A 16880-nucleotide genomic window follows, 5' to 3' on the forward strand; every position below is an offset into this window, starting at 1 on the left:
CACAATTACTTGCATTATATATAAGGACTTTGGATGTTGGATGTCTTACTGTGTTTTTATATTTTGTTGGAAGCTACCCAAAGTGGCTGGGGCAACCCAGTCAGATGGGCAGGGCACAAATAAAACCATCATCATTATTATATGGATTCACATCAAGAGTTCCGTGATTGAATCTGCTCAGCTCCTTAGATCCAAATTTAATGTCTCATTTATACTTTTACGTAATTAGCCACACCTCAGTGTGCTAAAGGCAAGAGAGATATAAGGACAGCCTTTCAGATGACAGTCTACCTTTCTTGCTAAAACCAGTGAAGACAAAGCCCACTTTGGCCAATTGCCGATAAGAGGCTTCATTGCTGGGTCTTCTACGTAGCTCCTTAGGTTAGCCAGAGCTGACTACAGACAAATGTTGTGGGACTCCAACACCCATGAGACCATGGTCAGGGATTATAGGAGTTGTGGTCCACAACATCTGGTCCACAACATCTGGAGGGCCACAAGTTTGCAATCCCTGCCTAAGGTTTCATGTTCAAGTCCTACCAACACCACCGTGAAGGAAGATGGGACACTGAAAATACTGAAGACAGAATAAAAAGCAGATAGGAAAGTGAAATCCCTCCAATCCAATTTTCCTACAAACGGAAGGAGGAAAATCCTTATCAAAACACTATAATGCTGCATTAACTGTGGGCTTGAAAGCTCTTTTGCTCATTTCAATATTTGACCAGGCATTATGCATTGTGTCACAGTGGTTTATGCAGTCAAATTGTATGTCACATCTGATGAGACTAAAATAATGTGATATGAAACACAAGAGCAAGAAGTGTCAAATCATAAATTTATTCGGGTACTTCCTACTGGGAGAGCTTCTGAAATGTTTCGTTATTTCAATACTTCCTGCAATGAAAGCCAAAATATTTAATACTCAAGAAGTTTAATTCTTGGGGCATAAGCTTACTCCACTTGCGGATATAAGAGAATAGAGGAAATGACAAAGGCCAAGTTATACCACGTAACTTGAGGATAAATGTGTTTTAGCATCTTAAGTAAAGGTAAAGGGACCCCTGACCATTAGGTCCAGTCATGACCGACTCTCGCTTTACTGGCCGAGGGAGCTGGCATACAATTTCCGGGTCATGTGGCCAGCATGACTAAGTCGCTTCTGGCGAACCAAAGCAGCGCACGGAAACGCCGTTTACCTTCCCGCCAGAGCGGTACCTATTTATCTACTTGCACTTTGACGTGCTTTTGAACTGCTAGGTTGGCAAGAGCTGGGACTGAGCAACAGGAGCTCACCCCATTGTGGGGATTCGAACCACCAACCTTCTGATCAACAAGTCCTAGGCTCTGTGGTTTAACCCACAGCGCCACCTGCATCCCTTTAGCATCTTAGTTATAGCATAAACTATTTTGTTTATTTTATACCTTTTGGTAAGCCCGTATTCACTATATCCTTAATATGCTTTTTACTTAAGAGGAAAAAATGCCTCTCATTTAATTCCTGGAGCTCATACTACATTTTCTGTTAACCTGAACTCAACATAGCCCATTCCATCTGCAAAGAGAAGTGAGAGGGAAGGTCATTGCCTTTCCCTTCCCCCCAAATTCTCTCCACCAGTGGGGTGGGGAATTGGTTGACACCATAGAATCATAGAAATGTAGAGTTGAAAGGGACCCCAACAGCAATGCAGGAATATCAAATACATCATACATGACAGATGGGCATCCAACAACCTCTGCTTAAAATCCTCCAAAGAAGGAGAGTCTACCACCTCAAACTGTTCCGCCATCAAACAGCTCTTGCTGTCAGAAAGCTCTTCCTGATGTTTAGTCAGAATCTCTTTTCTTCTGACTTGAACTCATTGGTTCAGGTCCTAGCCTCCGGAACAAGAAAAAGCAAGCTGGCTCCATCTTCCATGTGACAGCCCTTCAGATATTTGAATGTGGCTATCATATCTCCTCTCCATCTCCTCTTTACCAGTCTAAGCATACCCAATTCACCTCAATCGTTCCTCTTAAGGCTTGGTTTCTAGACCTTTTATCATCTTGGTCACCCTCCTCTGCACATGTTCCAGCTTGTCAATAGCTTTCTTAAATTGTGATGCTCAGAACTGGACATAGTACTCCAGGCATGGTGTGGCCAAGGCAGAATAGAGTGGGACCAGTGGCGTAGTGTGGGGGGTGCAGGGGGGCCGGCCGCACCAGGCGCAACTTCTGGGGGCGCGCGCTCGCACTCGCAGCTCTCTGCCCCTACCTGCCCCTAGCTGGGTTAGGAGGCGCAAATTACTTGCCTTGCCCCGGGTGCTGACAACCCATGCTACGCCACTGAGTGGGACTATTACTTCCCTAGATCAGGACACTATACGTCAATTGATTAAGCCTAGAATAGCATGAGTTTTTTTGCTGCTGCACCACAGTGTTGACTTGTGTTAAGTTTGTGGTCTACTAAGACCACTAGATTCTTTTCACAAGCCAGGTGTCCTGCATCTTTTATCTGTGCAGCTATTTTTTTTGTTCTTCCTATCCAAGTGTAGAACCTTACATTTGTCATTTTGTTAGTTTAGGCCCAGTTGTCTGTTAAGGTCATCTTGAATCCCTATTCTGTCTTCTGCAGCATTAGTTATCCCTCCCAGGTTGTTGTCATCTGCAAATTAGATAAGCATGCCCCTCAATACCTTCATCCAAGTCATTTTTAAAGAAATTGAACAACAATGGGCCCAGGATAAACCCCTGTGACACCCCACTTGTCACTTTTTTCCAGGATGACAAGGAATCGTTAATAAGCACTAACCAGCTACAAATCCACCTAACACTCACCTGGTCTAGCCCACATTTTACCATCTTCTTCTCCAGAATATCATGGGGAACTTTGTCAAAAGCCTTAGTGCAATCAAAATACACTACATCCGTAGCATAATAATAATAATAATATTGTATTATGCTTCTGCATCTCATAATAATCTTTATTCACTTCTTTGAAGATATGTAATTGGATACTAGTGTAATATCCAACTAAATTGGTTGGAGCCCACCCCCAAAATGTATTTTGCACAAGTATGGCCACCACTGCCTAGATGTTGTCTAGCCAGACACTGCCACTTGTTTGCATTACTACCTGACAACATTTGGAACAATTTGATTCCTTCGGGAAACATGCACATAATTGGACAGGGGCCAAATAATATTCCTACAAAATCGGATGATGTCTTAACACCAAAATCTGAGCTAGTGTGTGAGCTTAGACTTAAATCAGGGGTCAGCCACCTTTTTCAGCCGTGGGCTGGTCCACCGTCCCTCAGACCATGTGGTGGGCCGGACTATATTTTTGGGGGGAGGGGAATGAACAAATTCCTATGCCCAACAAATAACCCAGAGATGTACTTTAAATAAAAGCACACGCTCTACTCATGTAAAAACACGCTGATTCCCGGACATCCGTTGGTCGGATTGAGAATGCAATTGGGCTTTAGGTTGGGCCTAAATTAACACAAAAAGTAGAAAAATGCATTTTGAATTCCTGGGAACCAGCAGCAAATGTACTGGCACTTATACAACCAGGAAGCATGATTGTTGCCAAATCTGCTCAACTCTTTAGGTATAGTATGTAGCCTCCAGACAGCACTAGATAACATGGTTCAACTTATCATCAGATTTAGGCTTCTATGCACAGTTAGAAGTTACAACTAAGATTGCACCAAAAAGCAACTGTACTTCCATCTGTAACACTTTATCATGCACAGCTCCTGTATGCATCATCCTAAATAGGCATTGGTATCTGATAACTTATCCTAGGATGATCTATTAGAAAAGGGTTGTGAGGTACAGTACAATGGGTTTTCATTCTTTTGGGAGGAATGATATTAAAATCTCTTCATTCCCATAGAAGGTCAAGTTCCTAAAGATAAAACATGTCCAAATCCCTCCTGCAGAGATTCTGTAACACTAAAAAATCTATTTCCTTCCATGCAGTGTTTCTGCTAGAGAAAGAATTTTATACACCACGTTTCAACATTAGCTGCTTAAAAAAAATGTGGATCTGACATGCAAAAAGTTTTTTGAACGAGAGAGAGAGATACAGCTTTAGATGACACTAACATGCTAGGAAACCCATTACATAATAAAATAAGTTCAGTTTGACATATGGCCAAAGTGAAGCATTGCGCTGCATAGCGAATGATAAGTTTTTAGAGCTGCAATTCCAAAATTGTGTATTGGAGAAACACTGTTATTGTCACGAGGGAGTAATTTTAGAAGTAAGATACTAAAATAATCAACAGCTCATGTGGGCCTAAAGTTCCCACGCATGCAGCAAACCCTGCTATCTAGCCTTGCTTCAAGTTAACTGCTAGTGGGGTGAAGAGTTATCCTGCAAACTTGCAATAGGAGACTCCTTCCTTGAATGAGCCTGTCCCATAAATATAATATCACGAGTCATGAATTCCTGTTCATCTAGTTTGCACGTTAATGCACCACCCAAGACAGAATGTAAAATGGCCCTGTTAATTGGAAGACTGGGCTACTGATGGGTATCACTCAGCTTCATTTCTGTTTTAAGCTCTGTGACCAAATATTCTCTGTCTTCTCTCTCCCCACATCCAACAACTAGGCACCAGTGGGAGAGGAAATAATGGTGACCCATACGTATAAGCCATTTGTAGCCTGAGTGAAGGAAAAATCGAATTTGTATAATGCTTCCTTGCCCTGTTGCCTGGAGGTGATTCTTATTCACCACATGGGACTGGAGGAGTATCTATTTACAACCCTGGACTGAAGGTAAAATGCTTTCAAGGTCACTTAGCTCTCAAAGCTCTTCTAGGGAGACTATTCCAGAGATATTCAGTGCCAGTAGTTAAGAAAAAAAATCCTATTCCCAGCCCTAATTTGTTAAAGACCACTGATAGCCATTGGTTTGTATACCCACAATTGCTTTTTAGCCTAAATAAATTTGTTCTCTCTTACTTATGTTGCTCCCACTGATGCATTTGAAGAGTTGAATCGTGTCCTATCCTATCCCACCCCATTGCTGTTGTTGGGTTTTTTTTTTGTCTTAAGCTGGTGGTTCTTCAGCAGCTATTCAATACTGACCAAGTTTCAGCAATTAAAACCCATGCACATTCTCACCTTTCCATGTCAAGGCCGCAGCAGAGTCATTGCTTAAACCCATTACAAACATTTCAATTAATTCTTGAAAAATTGCTTTCCTAGGGCACTTAATTAACAACTCACCTCTTCCCACCTAGATGTCAAGTAATTTCAATTTAATTAATTTCCCCCCAACAACTGGTGGGGGGGGGTGTATTTAAGGGAGGAAATACCTTTCTGCCTAAAATTTCAATATGAAATAAGTTATTTGTTGTTGTTTTCACAACAAACCTAACTAAACCTTAGTCCAAAGGAAACATTGGTTCAAAAGGACATGATTACACAAGTAAGCTTAGGCCTAGTCAATATAAACTGTAGATCACATGATAAAACAGTTCCTGGAATCTATTACTTCAAACTGTAAGTGGCAGATCTGCATGACTCAATGCTCCCCTCAATATAAAGGTTTCAAGAACATAAAAAACGAGACACTAAGGTGAAAAGCTATAGCATAGCAGTCTAAAGTAGTGTACTTGTCAAAAACAGATATATTCTATATACATTGCGACATAAAACTTTTAAAAATCTGACTCTAAGAGCCACTTCAGATAATGAAAAATAACAAGGCAGATGTTTTTTTCTTGATGGAATGGCAACAGCATGTGAATTTGATGAATGCCTTAAATACCAAAAGTGTGGTTAATCTCCTCCAACAACAGGTGGAGCTGTACCCTATCCTGCTTTTATAGGCAGCCGGCTGTCAATATTGTAGCAACAACAACCCAGGGTTGTTGTAACTGACGTGGACCTGAGTGAAAACTATATACACGATACTCCTGGTGGCTAGGGTGAGAACTTCAATACATAACACAAACAAAGATAAAGATAAAGACCAATGGAACATTTAAAACAAACAGAACTAAATCATCTGACTGGATAGGCTCAGAGAAATATAAAAGTTTTTCAGTGCTGTCAATAGATAGGGAATTCCAGAGCACAGATATTGTGACACTAAAGCAATGACTCCTTGTAAATGAGGAACGAACACTGTGTGGCACTTGGAAAATTCAACTTGGAAAATTCAAGTTCTACATACTGAAGTGATCAAATGGGTTTGTACTCATATGCCAAAGGACATGAGGACCTAGCAAGGATATTGCTCAGGGCTAGAAAGCTGAAAGGGGAGAAGTCCCCAACTTTTAAGGAACAGGAGAGAAAAGAGAGGGGGAGTTCGCTCAGAAAAAGCCACAGTTTATTTATAAGCCTAGCTAAAATGCAAAAGGGTTTTGTTCAGAATTTAAAACAATGCAATTCTATATACACCTACTAAGAAATAATAGGTTCCACTGAATTCACAGATAAATACTTAATGTTGTTCTATATGTGTGCATCGTGCTAGTTTCCAATTATTATAACAACAAATGGCAAACTGAAATATTATCCAGTCTCCAGGTTCCACTGAATTCAGTGGGGCTCAACCCTGGATAAGTGGGTGACCAGTTACTAGTTATTTCCTATGAGGGAGAGTTCATTTCCAAAACTCAGCAACATCAAACTCAGCCTGGGCAAGAACACCGCCAGACCAAGAAACAGAACGAACTATATAAAGCTGACAGGGAACATGCGTGGTCAAAGAGAAAAGATTGCTGGGCAGGCAATGTCGTATAGAAAATAGGAAGAGAGACCCTTTGAACCCGCTAATTTACCTATTCTCTAGGTCTCTTTTTTGCTAATTAAAGCTTCATAGAAGCAACGCTCATTTATAAGGGCAATGTACTCGAACAGCAGAAATGTACAGTGGAGGTACTTAAACACAATGGAAACTGAGCGGTACTTATGCATTCCCAGACAAAGGCAAAATTTACATTCCAGCCCATTTCTGCAGATGCCACCCACCATGCACCAACAAAACCACAGGAGACTGGGTAATATTTCAATTTGTCATTTGTTATTATAATAATTGGAAACTAAAACAATACACACATATAGAAGAACATAAGTATTTGTCTATGGGTAATATTGATAAACCAACAGAAGACATACAATGCAAGAAGGGATATTTCCACAACATCTCTCAACATTTCCACAAAATGTTTCTCTTCTGGAGAGATTCTCTTTGTTATGTTTGGGACTTCCTAGCTGTAGCTCAGAAATAATCTTTGAAGAACAGCATTTACTGAATTAATCAATCAATCAAGTCTCCATATGTTAATACTCATACATCCCAGATTTGTCACATCAAAGGATTTTTAGCAGAAAGGCATGTTGCCTAATTAAATTAACTGTATCACAAGTAAACTGTGCTTTTGATCAAGAGAATGCAATTTACTTCTAAGACTTTGCAAGAAAATTTGCTTATTTGATCATAGGGTGGCTGCCCTTTTAGAGATTAAAGGATTTAATCTTGCTAGCTTTCTGGGTATGTAGTGCATTGTTTCAATCAAGCTAATGACCATGCTTTAGCCTCTTTCTTCCTATGGAAGAACAATTCAGGTTCACAATGATTTATTCATGTAACAATCTATGGACTGTAATAACCGAGAGATATGAAGGCACCATTTTTCATTCATACCAATCCACTGCTGGGTAAAGACCTTATCAAACTGCATCCAACTTTTTCCTGACAGGTTGTTGAATAACTGGCTTTTAACCCCACATTAGGGGTTTGCATGTTATCCTGCACTTTGCCCAGCTTTGCAGTTAAATTCAGTTGTAAAAGAACAACCACGTGCTATGCTATGCCTATAGAGCACGACATAACTCAAGATTTGGTCCTATGCTGAACTAAAATGCTGATCAATAAAAGCCCTAGTTTACCTTTTATCTCTGCACATGTTCAGAAATCTGAAGGACTAAACTGTGCCATCAAGAGGAAAGCATATCCAGCTCCATTTGGGCTTTAAATAGAGAAGCCTTATTTTAGCATTTTGCTTCATGGTCTAACTAGACACACAGTACCTAATCAAACGCAGAGTCAAGAAGCTGAAAGTTTAAGGAGAAAACAGTAGGGAGAAAATCCTTAACCTTTTCATATTTATTTATTTTCCCACTAAAACTCCACCTACAACCTACAAGCCGCTGCTTCACCCACAGGTGCATAATAGATAAAATAACAATAATAATAATAATAATAATAATAATAATAATAATAATAATAATAATAATTAATAATAATAATTTATTATTTATACCCTGCCTATCCGGCTGACTTTCCCCAGCCACTCTGGGCAGCTCCCAATTGAGTGTTAAAAACAATACAGCAATAAATATTAAAAACTTCCCTAAAGAGGGCTGCCTTCAGATGTCTTTTAAAAATAAGATAGCTGCTTATTTCTTTGACATCTGATGGGAGGGCATTCCACAGGGCGGGCGCCACCACCAAGAAGGCCCTCTGTCTGGTTCCCTGTAACCTCACTTCTCGCAATGAGGGAAGGCCCTTGGCGCTGGATCTCAGTGTCTGGGCAGAACGATAGGGGTGGAAACGCTCCTTCAGGTATACAGGATACCTGTATATTTAGGGCTTTAAATGTCAGACCAACACTTTGAATTGTGCTCAGAAACATACTGGGAGCACTGATTTAGCTGAACTTTTTCCAGTGCAAAAGTTCTCTAAGGCTCTCTACATAGGACTGCCTTTACAAACTTGGACTGTCTACAAACTTGAACGGATGCAACCTTCAGCCACCAGAATACTTGTTTGACATCTGATGAGAGGTGAACAAATGGGAAAGTACTAATACTAGCCTTTTTAAAGCCTTGAATGTTTCAACTCAGGTTTTTTTTAAAGACCACCTGTGTCCATATGAACCTGATTGACTCCAAAGTATTTGGGCTCACCACTGAGGTCAGGTTGGCAGCTACCAGAGACAGGTCTTTTAAGTGGTAACTCTATAATGATGGAATCACCTCAGCCAAAAACACTCATTGGCCACCTTTCTTGAGTTATTGAGCAATGCCAGAATACAGTTTTTTATTCACCATATTCTTTATCCATCTTGCTGCTGGTTCCCTACTCTGGTGTTGTTTTTATTATGTTTGTTTTGACATGTTTCTTGTAGGCTACCCTGTGAGGGTTTGCCCAACAATCCTAAGAAAGCTTATGCTAAATAAAAGTTGGACCACCAAGACCTGCTTCAGATGGAATAAGACTAGAACCTCAGTTTTACCTGGGTAATGAATTCCACAAAAGCATAACAGAGAGAAGAAGGAGCCCCCTTCCCCCTGATGAGGCTGTGCATTCTGCAGGAGAGGCGCAAGGGAGAGCCAGCAGATCTGCTTCCTGCTCTCCTGGGATCTAGAGTCACAAGCTGAGGATCTCTACTCCATCACTGAGTGCCCACCTTCCAGCTCCCTGTCGGTTCTTTCCTCCTCTTAAATCTGGGAGTGGCAAATCATGCCAGTTCCTGATGGAACCAGGGGCCTATGACAGTCCATCATCACAACAATATCTGACCAATAAATTCTAAGTTTTAATAACAGCAAAGAAATGCTGCTACCCCTAGCGACCCTGAGAGAAAAGGAGGCCTTATTTTCACTCTCACGTGTCTCCTTTCCTTATTACATTCCTAGATCAGTACTTAAAACCCACACAATACAGCACCTCAGGGAGGGGAGGCTGTTATCTGCAATTAAAGATGATTTTCCCTCCCCGCCACTTCTTTTAGAAATCACTTTCACAAAAAGTGACAGAACATATCTTGGAAAAAAAGTAACAAGGACAACCGAATTTCACCAGGATAAAAGCAAGCATAAATGTAAATCTATCATAGTGTTAAACATGAAGTGCTTTCCCATGCTGTTCTGAGAATTCAGCATATATCTCAGGCTTTTTACGTGCATTGATATTAACACTAACAGCTTTAATTCAAGACGTCAGTGTTCAATATGTCAGAGATCAAATATTCCCTCAGAAGAAGTTGCTATGCATATGTATTTTTTAAAGAAAAAGGTTGGTTTAACTTGAACCTGATTGGTACATTAAAAAAGTAGAGCAAGGAGCATAAGAAATGAAGGCACAGTAAGCACCCCTCCTTCTGCTGTTCTGTCAATCTAGCATACTTTTTTAAAAAAGGAAATTCTACTCCCTTCTTAGATTCATATCCATCAAACTGAACTGGATATTGAAGCTTTTATAGGAATAGTGTACCAATTACACTGGAAGGCTCTGAAAATGTCAAGGCTTGTTTTAAAATCTACATCCTGCTTTTATTCCAATAATAAAAACATAGAGCACTAAACACCATGATGTACCTGAAGCATTTCATCTTTAAATGTCCTTAAGGGGCATGAAGCTTAACAGCACACAAAAAATGACTGTCACTGAATGTCACAATTTCTCCCCTTTAATAGAGGTTTTTCAAGATTTCGGAATTGTATGCACAAGCACAGGTGTGTACATGCAATACACGCTTTGCTCATTAGGGCTGGGCAATATCTGGTTTTCAGCATCATGATATATCAACAGCTAAGCATCATGACATACCAATATATCACAATGTCTGAAATAAGGATAGAGCTATATAGAGGCATAGGCTGGCTTCATGGTTTTCCCACATTGTGATTTTTGTATAGCACACACACACATCATGATTAGCAATATATTGCCAGGTCAAAAACTATGAAACTGATATCACAATATGGACTGATATATCAATATATTGCCCAGCCCTAATGTTCATCTTTAGTTCACACTGATCCTGTTCCCAGCCACTATGAAAATAGGCCAATATGATAATGCTTGGCATGAATCCAAATCAGCACAACATAGTATTTGGTGAAATACATTTTACATGGCTAGCCATTACATTAAAGCTGTGCTGCTCTATTTTGAGCCATCTGCAGTTTAGTCTTCAAGGGCAACGCCCTTTAAGGCCCATGGTAGTAGTCATAGGAACAGGCTGCCAAGGCATGCAGAAGGAGAGATATAATGCATCTGATAGCAATGTTGGGTAAGGTACAGTATTTTCTTCTGCGTATCTTGGAAGGAGCCATCACCATGTGAAAACAGAAAAATGTTTGGTTTTTAATGGCCTGGAAGAGAGCTTGAATAATGAAGTGGAAAATTCTGCTGATGAAAAAATTTTCAGAGAGGATTAAGGAGGGTTGTGAGGAAGAGCCGGAAGACCCTAAAGAAATGAATGAGCTAGTCATCATCATGACAGGTGAAATTTAACCTAAGTGAGAGCTTAAGATGCTGCACAGTGGATTGAAATAGAAAGCTTCTGAGGTAAACTACATGCTGAGTTTACACTCTGATAAGTCCCAAGTCAAGCATCCACAGGCTCTCAAGCAAAGCTATCCAGATATAATTGTGAACAGCTCAGTGAAACCATCTGTTCACTGCACAGCAGAGTGAGAGTGCATGCATGTGTGGTCCGTGTGTGGGAATAACACATCGCAGAAAATATACTGCCAGTAAATCAATATTTTACATCCTTGACTTGCATACTAACCTATACTGCTTCCTGATCCTCTCAGTGATGATTAAAACAATTTTTTAAGGAAAGAACGCTGATGTTGATGAAGTTCATAATTATTATGAATTTGCCCAGCTCCCAATGCTCATCTGTATTACAAAGTTATCATTTCCCCCAAACATTATTTAATGCCAGCCCCTTACCTATGATAAACGTCACAGTGTCTGCCAGCCTTTTACGTCGTGAATTCTTCTTTGTTTGGGTCTTTTGAATGTTGCCCCTGCGTAGAGGGGCATATGAGCGGGTTGTGCTGAGCACTCCTACAGAATGCTTCTCTCTGATTTATTTTCACTCAATTGAATTTACTTCCAGTATCAAAGCCTGAAGTGAGTAGAGTTACCTCAGGGGAAGGACAGCTCACACAAACACACCCGCTGTGATTTAAAATCGCACAATTACAGATTTAAAACCCCACAAAAAACATATTCCTGCTTGTCTGTAACGGTTTTCATGCCATTGCTCAGTTTCAGGAAAATTCAGGGCTGGTACAACTTGTAGGCCATCTTTCATTATAGGCACTCATAGGTGGCAACTGAGGCACCAGAATTCAAGACAGGCTGGAAATGCCTCAAGATGGTCACAGCCCCACAATTCTACAATCTTTTCAGTTATAGGTCTTTGTCCTTGATCCACTGACTGAAGGTTCAGGGGAAGGATTGCAATCAGGAGAACCCTGAAATGGTCCTCTGAATGACAACAGAATAACTAAACCCACTGTTCTAAGTCAGTGGTGTAACTTAGGAAAGAAAATAAGTCAATGTCAACAGCTCTCAGGAGACCTGCATGTCCAATAGTTCTCCACACTTTTGCACCCCAGTTCACCACTCATTGGCATGCTAGTGAGTGAATGAGGAAGGGAAGCAAGGGACAAGCCTTTCTCCATTCTCCACATGCCCCCTGTCTCTACTCCAGTCACCACCCCTTGCCAAGGAAGGGAAAGAGAAGGGTGTTTTGGGTGTGGAGGTTGGTGTCAAGGCATTTTGGAGATGTAGGTATGGTCATTTTTCTGTGCCTCAGATTGGCTCGGGGAAATGGCCAAGTTCTTTTGGAGTTAGGGTAGTTTGAGTTGCTTTTTTTTTTTAAGAACACAGATAATTTAAAAAATTATCCTTAAACATAGAAACACAAACAAGAAACAGCAAGTGGTTCGTGCTTTCTGTCCCCACATAGACTACAGCATCTGAAGAAACTTATGTGGTTTTTTCCCCCACCAGAGAGTCTGAATGCTCTTTTTTTTAAGTTTTGAATCAGAAACAAACAAAGCAGAATAACAGTGTGTATCCCAAATATCCCTCATTTGGAGCCAGCCTCTCAAGTGTGATGTACCATATTTTTCGCCCTATAGGACACACTTTTTCCCCTCCAAAAATGAAGGGGAAATGTGAGTGCGTCCTATGAGGCGAATGCAGGCTTCAGGAAGCTATCTGTTAGCCGTGGGAGAGCCGCGCGGCTCTCCCATGGCTAGCGGAGACCTTGCTGGCAGCCAGAAGCTTGGGGCACGCTGAGCTCCGCACACCCCAAGCTTCGGGATTAGCGCAGCGCTCCGCTAGCCTTGGGAGAGCTGCGCGGCTCTCCCATGGCTAGCGGAGGCCTTGCTGGCAGCCAGAAGCTTGGGGCGTGCTGAGTTCCGCACGCCCCAAGCTTTGGGATTAGCACAGCGCTCCGCTAGCCGTGGGAGAGCCGCGCGGCTCTCCCACGGCTAGCGGAGACCTTGCCGGCAGCCAGAAGCTTGGGGCGCGCTGAGCTCCGCACACCCCAAGCTTCGGGATTAGCGCAGAGCACCTGGGGGGAAAATAATTTTTTTTCCCTTTATTCCCCCCCCCCCAAAAAAAACTAGGTGCGTCCTATGGGCCGAAAAATACGGTAAGTCCTTTTTGCTTCCTAAGTGTTCGGAGGAGAAAGGAACGTGATACAGTAACAGATATTTTAACAAATCCACAAGGGGATGTGGAAGAGCTTTATTTGCATGGGAATGTATGTGCAATATCCCTCACTTGAGCATACTGAACATTAGTGGTTGCCAAATTTTGAAAGATAGGCATTACGTGTTTCGATATACAAAGATGAAAAGTACCAATGCAGCCTAGAAAGCAACACTGTAGATTGCTTTGGACCTGTGCTCTTTAGACTGCAGGCTGTCAGTCTTAAAGAAGAGTGTTCCGCCAGGTCTGGTGTGGACAGGGCCCCCAAGAGGAATGTATTGGCTGGGAAACCGCTAATCTAATTTTCAATCCAGAGTAAGCCAAAATGGAACCCACAGAGAAGTCAAGCGCATTAAGCTATAGTGAGCCTCCAAATCCCTTGGTTCTATTCAGTTATGATAATCAACAACAACAAATCACCTTTGCTAAAGGAGGGTTATGAGTAGTGCTGCTTGTTGGCTGACGCCCAACACTTTTACAAGCCTGTGAGTTTTTAATAGCCGACAGCATACATGCAGGAAAGCAGACAACTGGAAGGCATTAAAAGCACTAATGTCTTCATCAAAACAGCAGCAGAAGCTAAGTAAATCACTCACAGCGTCAATTGTTGGTTCACTTAAAATGTATGCAATGTGCTTGCTGGGTCATTTGAGCTGCATGATGTATTAAAGCTCCTGGTGGAAATAATCAAGTTCTTGCCATCTCTGTTTAGGAACACATGATAAAGTGCTAGCTTTTGGAAAAAGGAACTATTACCCAAGCAGAAGCAACACTTCCTTATATTGTCATCATCAGAAGCAAAGTTCATGTCAAATAATAACTTAAAGGTTGAGCTACATATGAGGAGTCCCTGGCGTGAATTGATTTGGTGCTACTCTTTCTTGGCTGCCCATCTATATAATACGGGGGTACAAATACTAAAAGTACCTCACAAACTAAACTGCCTAACAATCATGTAACAAGGCACTGAATTAAAAAAAAAAACTGCAACAACATATGAAACCCAAACTCAGCCCCTGGGTCCCAAATCCTTTATCATACAACCCAAATGCAGGCTGAAATAACCCCACATCTTCATGTCTTGTCAAGTCCATGGTGCAACAGTGTGGGTTTCAGACTAGAGTTGGGGAGAACCAGGTTGTAATCTCCACTCAGTTGTGAAGCTTAGATCATTTTTTCTGTCTTAGCCTTACCAACCTCACAGGGCTGTGAAGAGGATGAAGTACATTCTACCTTGACATTGTTGGAGGAATGGATGAATAAAAATGTAATAAATAAGTATCAGGCCAGACATAGCTGGGTGCTCTGTAGTATACACACCGTGACTGAAAAGGCCCTTATTCCTGCTGTCAGGGACTCAGCGGGAGCGCAGGGAGGAGAGGAGATGGAGAGCGAGGGGGAGCAATCCGAGGGCAGCGTAGGAGAAGATGACAGCAGCCCGATAGATTCCATGAGCCTCTCCAGCGAATCGGAAGATTCACAGAAGGGGGCGCCGATGGGCAGGGCAAGGGGCGACCCAAGGGGGACACCCCAGAAGCAAGGGGCCAGCGGGGACTCCCAGAGCAGCAGTTGGAAATCAGGACCAGCTTCCCCACCAGAGCGCAGTGGGGGGGAGGAGTCCCAGGTGTCAGAGCCCACATATGCACCACCAGCGAGAGAAGATGAGTCAGGGTTGGCCACGCCTCCATCGGAGAGCGAGGGAACGGTCAAGAGGAAAGTTGCAGGCTGGGCGCGCGCGCCAAGTTCAAATGTACCGGCGAGCGGCACAGAAGGTAGCCCGGATAGGGAACCAGGTCCTAAAGCCCGCCGGAAGGAGGGGGAAGAATCATCAGGGTCAGCGTCAGAGGAGTCCAGGAAGGATGAAACCCTAGCGGGCAGGAGGGCCCAGAGGAGAAAGGAACTTAGGAAGAGGTGGAGCAAAGCGAGAGTCTTAAACTGGTGTGGAGGGGGCGGAGACTCAGACGGGACTTCGCCGGTCTAAGGTCGAGACGTAGAGCTGCGCGCTGCGGCTTTAAAATGGAAACTGAACCTCAATAAAGACTTTTGTACATAACTACAGCCTAGCGTTGGTCCTCTGTGAGCTGGGACCTGGAGGCAGCTCTGACACCTGCGCTCACCTGTTGCACCTTAAATAGTGGAAGGACACAGAGCAGTGTCTCTGATATTGCTCTGAGGGCACAGGGCTAGTCTGTATGGGAAGTATGTTTCTGTTAAGTTGTGGGTGAACATATCAGATGACACAGCGATTCTTCAAACAGCTCTTGTTTATTCACAGGCCAGAACAGAACTGAACTGAAGGGTTCAGCCAGCCTGCTTATATAGAGCTCCACTAGAACGCAACAGTAACCACTTTCTGTAACTATCCAATCACTGAACGTCACTTTCAATCCCTTATTTGCATATGTGGACCTGAGTGAAAACCATCTACAGTATCCCCCTGCTGGCCCAGGGTGAGAACTTCAGTACATAACAGTTTCCTTCCAAACAAACCAGAAATGGAAGCCATGGCTGGTACTTGGCCTATCACAAAGCCATGGCTGTGGTTTGTTTCCTCCCTTGTGTGCCAACGACAGGAGCAGAGAGAGGACAAAAGCAGAGGCTTTTGAGCAGCGAACACCAGCATACTGCACATCACATGAAATCCAGGTTTACTGATAACTATGATTTAATGACAATTGAACCAGGAGGTGTAAATCTTCTGTACGGAAGTCGAATGGAAATCCTTGGAAAAAACACGTAATGGAAATCCCTTGTTCCTAAGCTACAAAGCAGCTCCTCTCAACACATTTTAACTTATTTATTTATTGTTAAGGGTTTTATTTATTCATTGTTAGAGCTTTATTTGGGGGGCGGAGTGGGGGAGAGACTGTTGGCAAATGTAAGATACAAAACAGATATAGTTCCAATATGCAGCACACACTTTTTATATTTCTTTGAAAGGATTCTGTAATACATAAACTGTTGTTGTTGTTTTTGTTGTTGTTGTTGTGTTAAAAAGCAGAGAATCAAATCCTTGAAGATAAATTTAATAAAACCAAGAAACCTGATCCAAATACCACATAATAAATTAGTTAGAAGCCACTAGGAAAAATGCCAACATCCCCATCTCCCTTAGTAATACATTTTAGTTTACCAAGGCAATGATAGCAAAATCAGTCACAATTATGTTAAATATTTATTGCTAAATCCATTAATATGTTCCCTAGATACTGGAGCACTAAGGCACAAGCTTTAGAGGAAAGCAGGCTACCAAAACATAGCTTAGAGCTCCCTCTTCCTTTCCTTGGAGGAATTTCGCTTTTGGCAGCTTGGAGGCTTTTGAGGCAAGTATATTTGAAATGACTGCCTGGTCGTAAACACTGACAAATCATTGGTGCATTATGAAATTAATAACATGTGC

At 42.0% G+C, this 16880-nt stretch overlaps 1 protein-coding gene across 4 annotated transcripts in view; it reads right to left on the reverse strand.

Annotated features, from left to right (window-relative positions):
• Positions 1 to 16880, reverse strand: part of VAV3 (vav guanine nucleotide exchange factor 3) — a 211205-nt gene that overhangs the window by 63401 nt on the left and 130924 nt on the right. The gene's annotated exons all lie outside the window — the stretch shown is intronic.

This window comes from Podarcis cretensis, assembly GCF_951804945.1.
Source record: "Podarcis cretensis genome assembly, chromosome: 6".
Taxonomy (NCBI): Eukaryota; Metazoa; Chordata; class Lepidosauria; order Squamata; family Lacertidae; genus Podarcis; species Podarcis cretensis.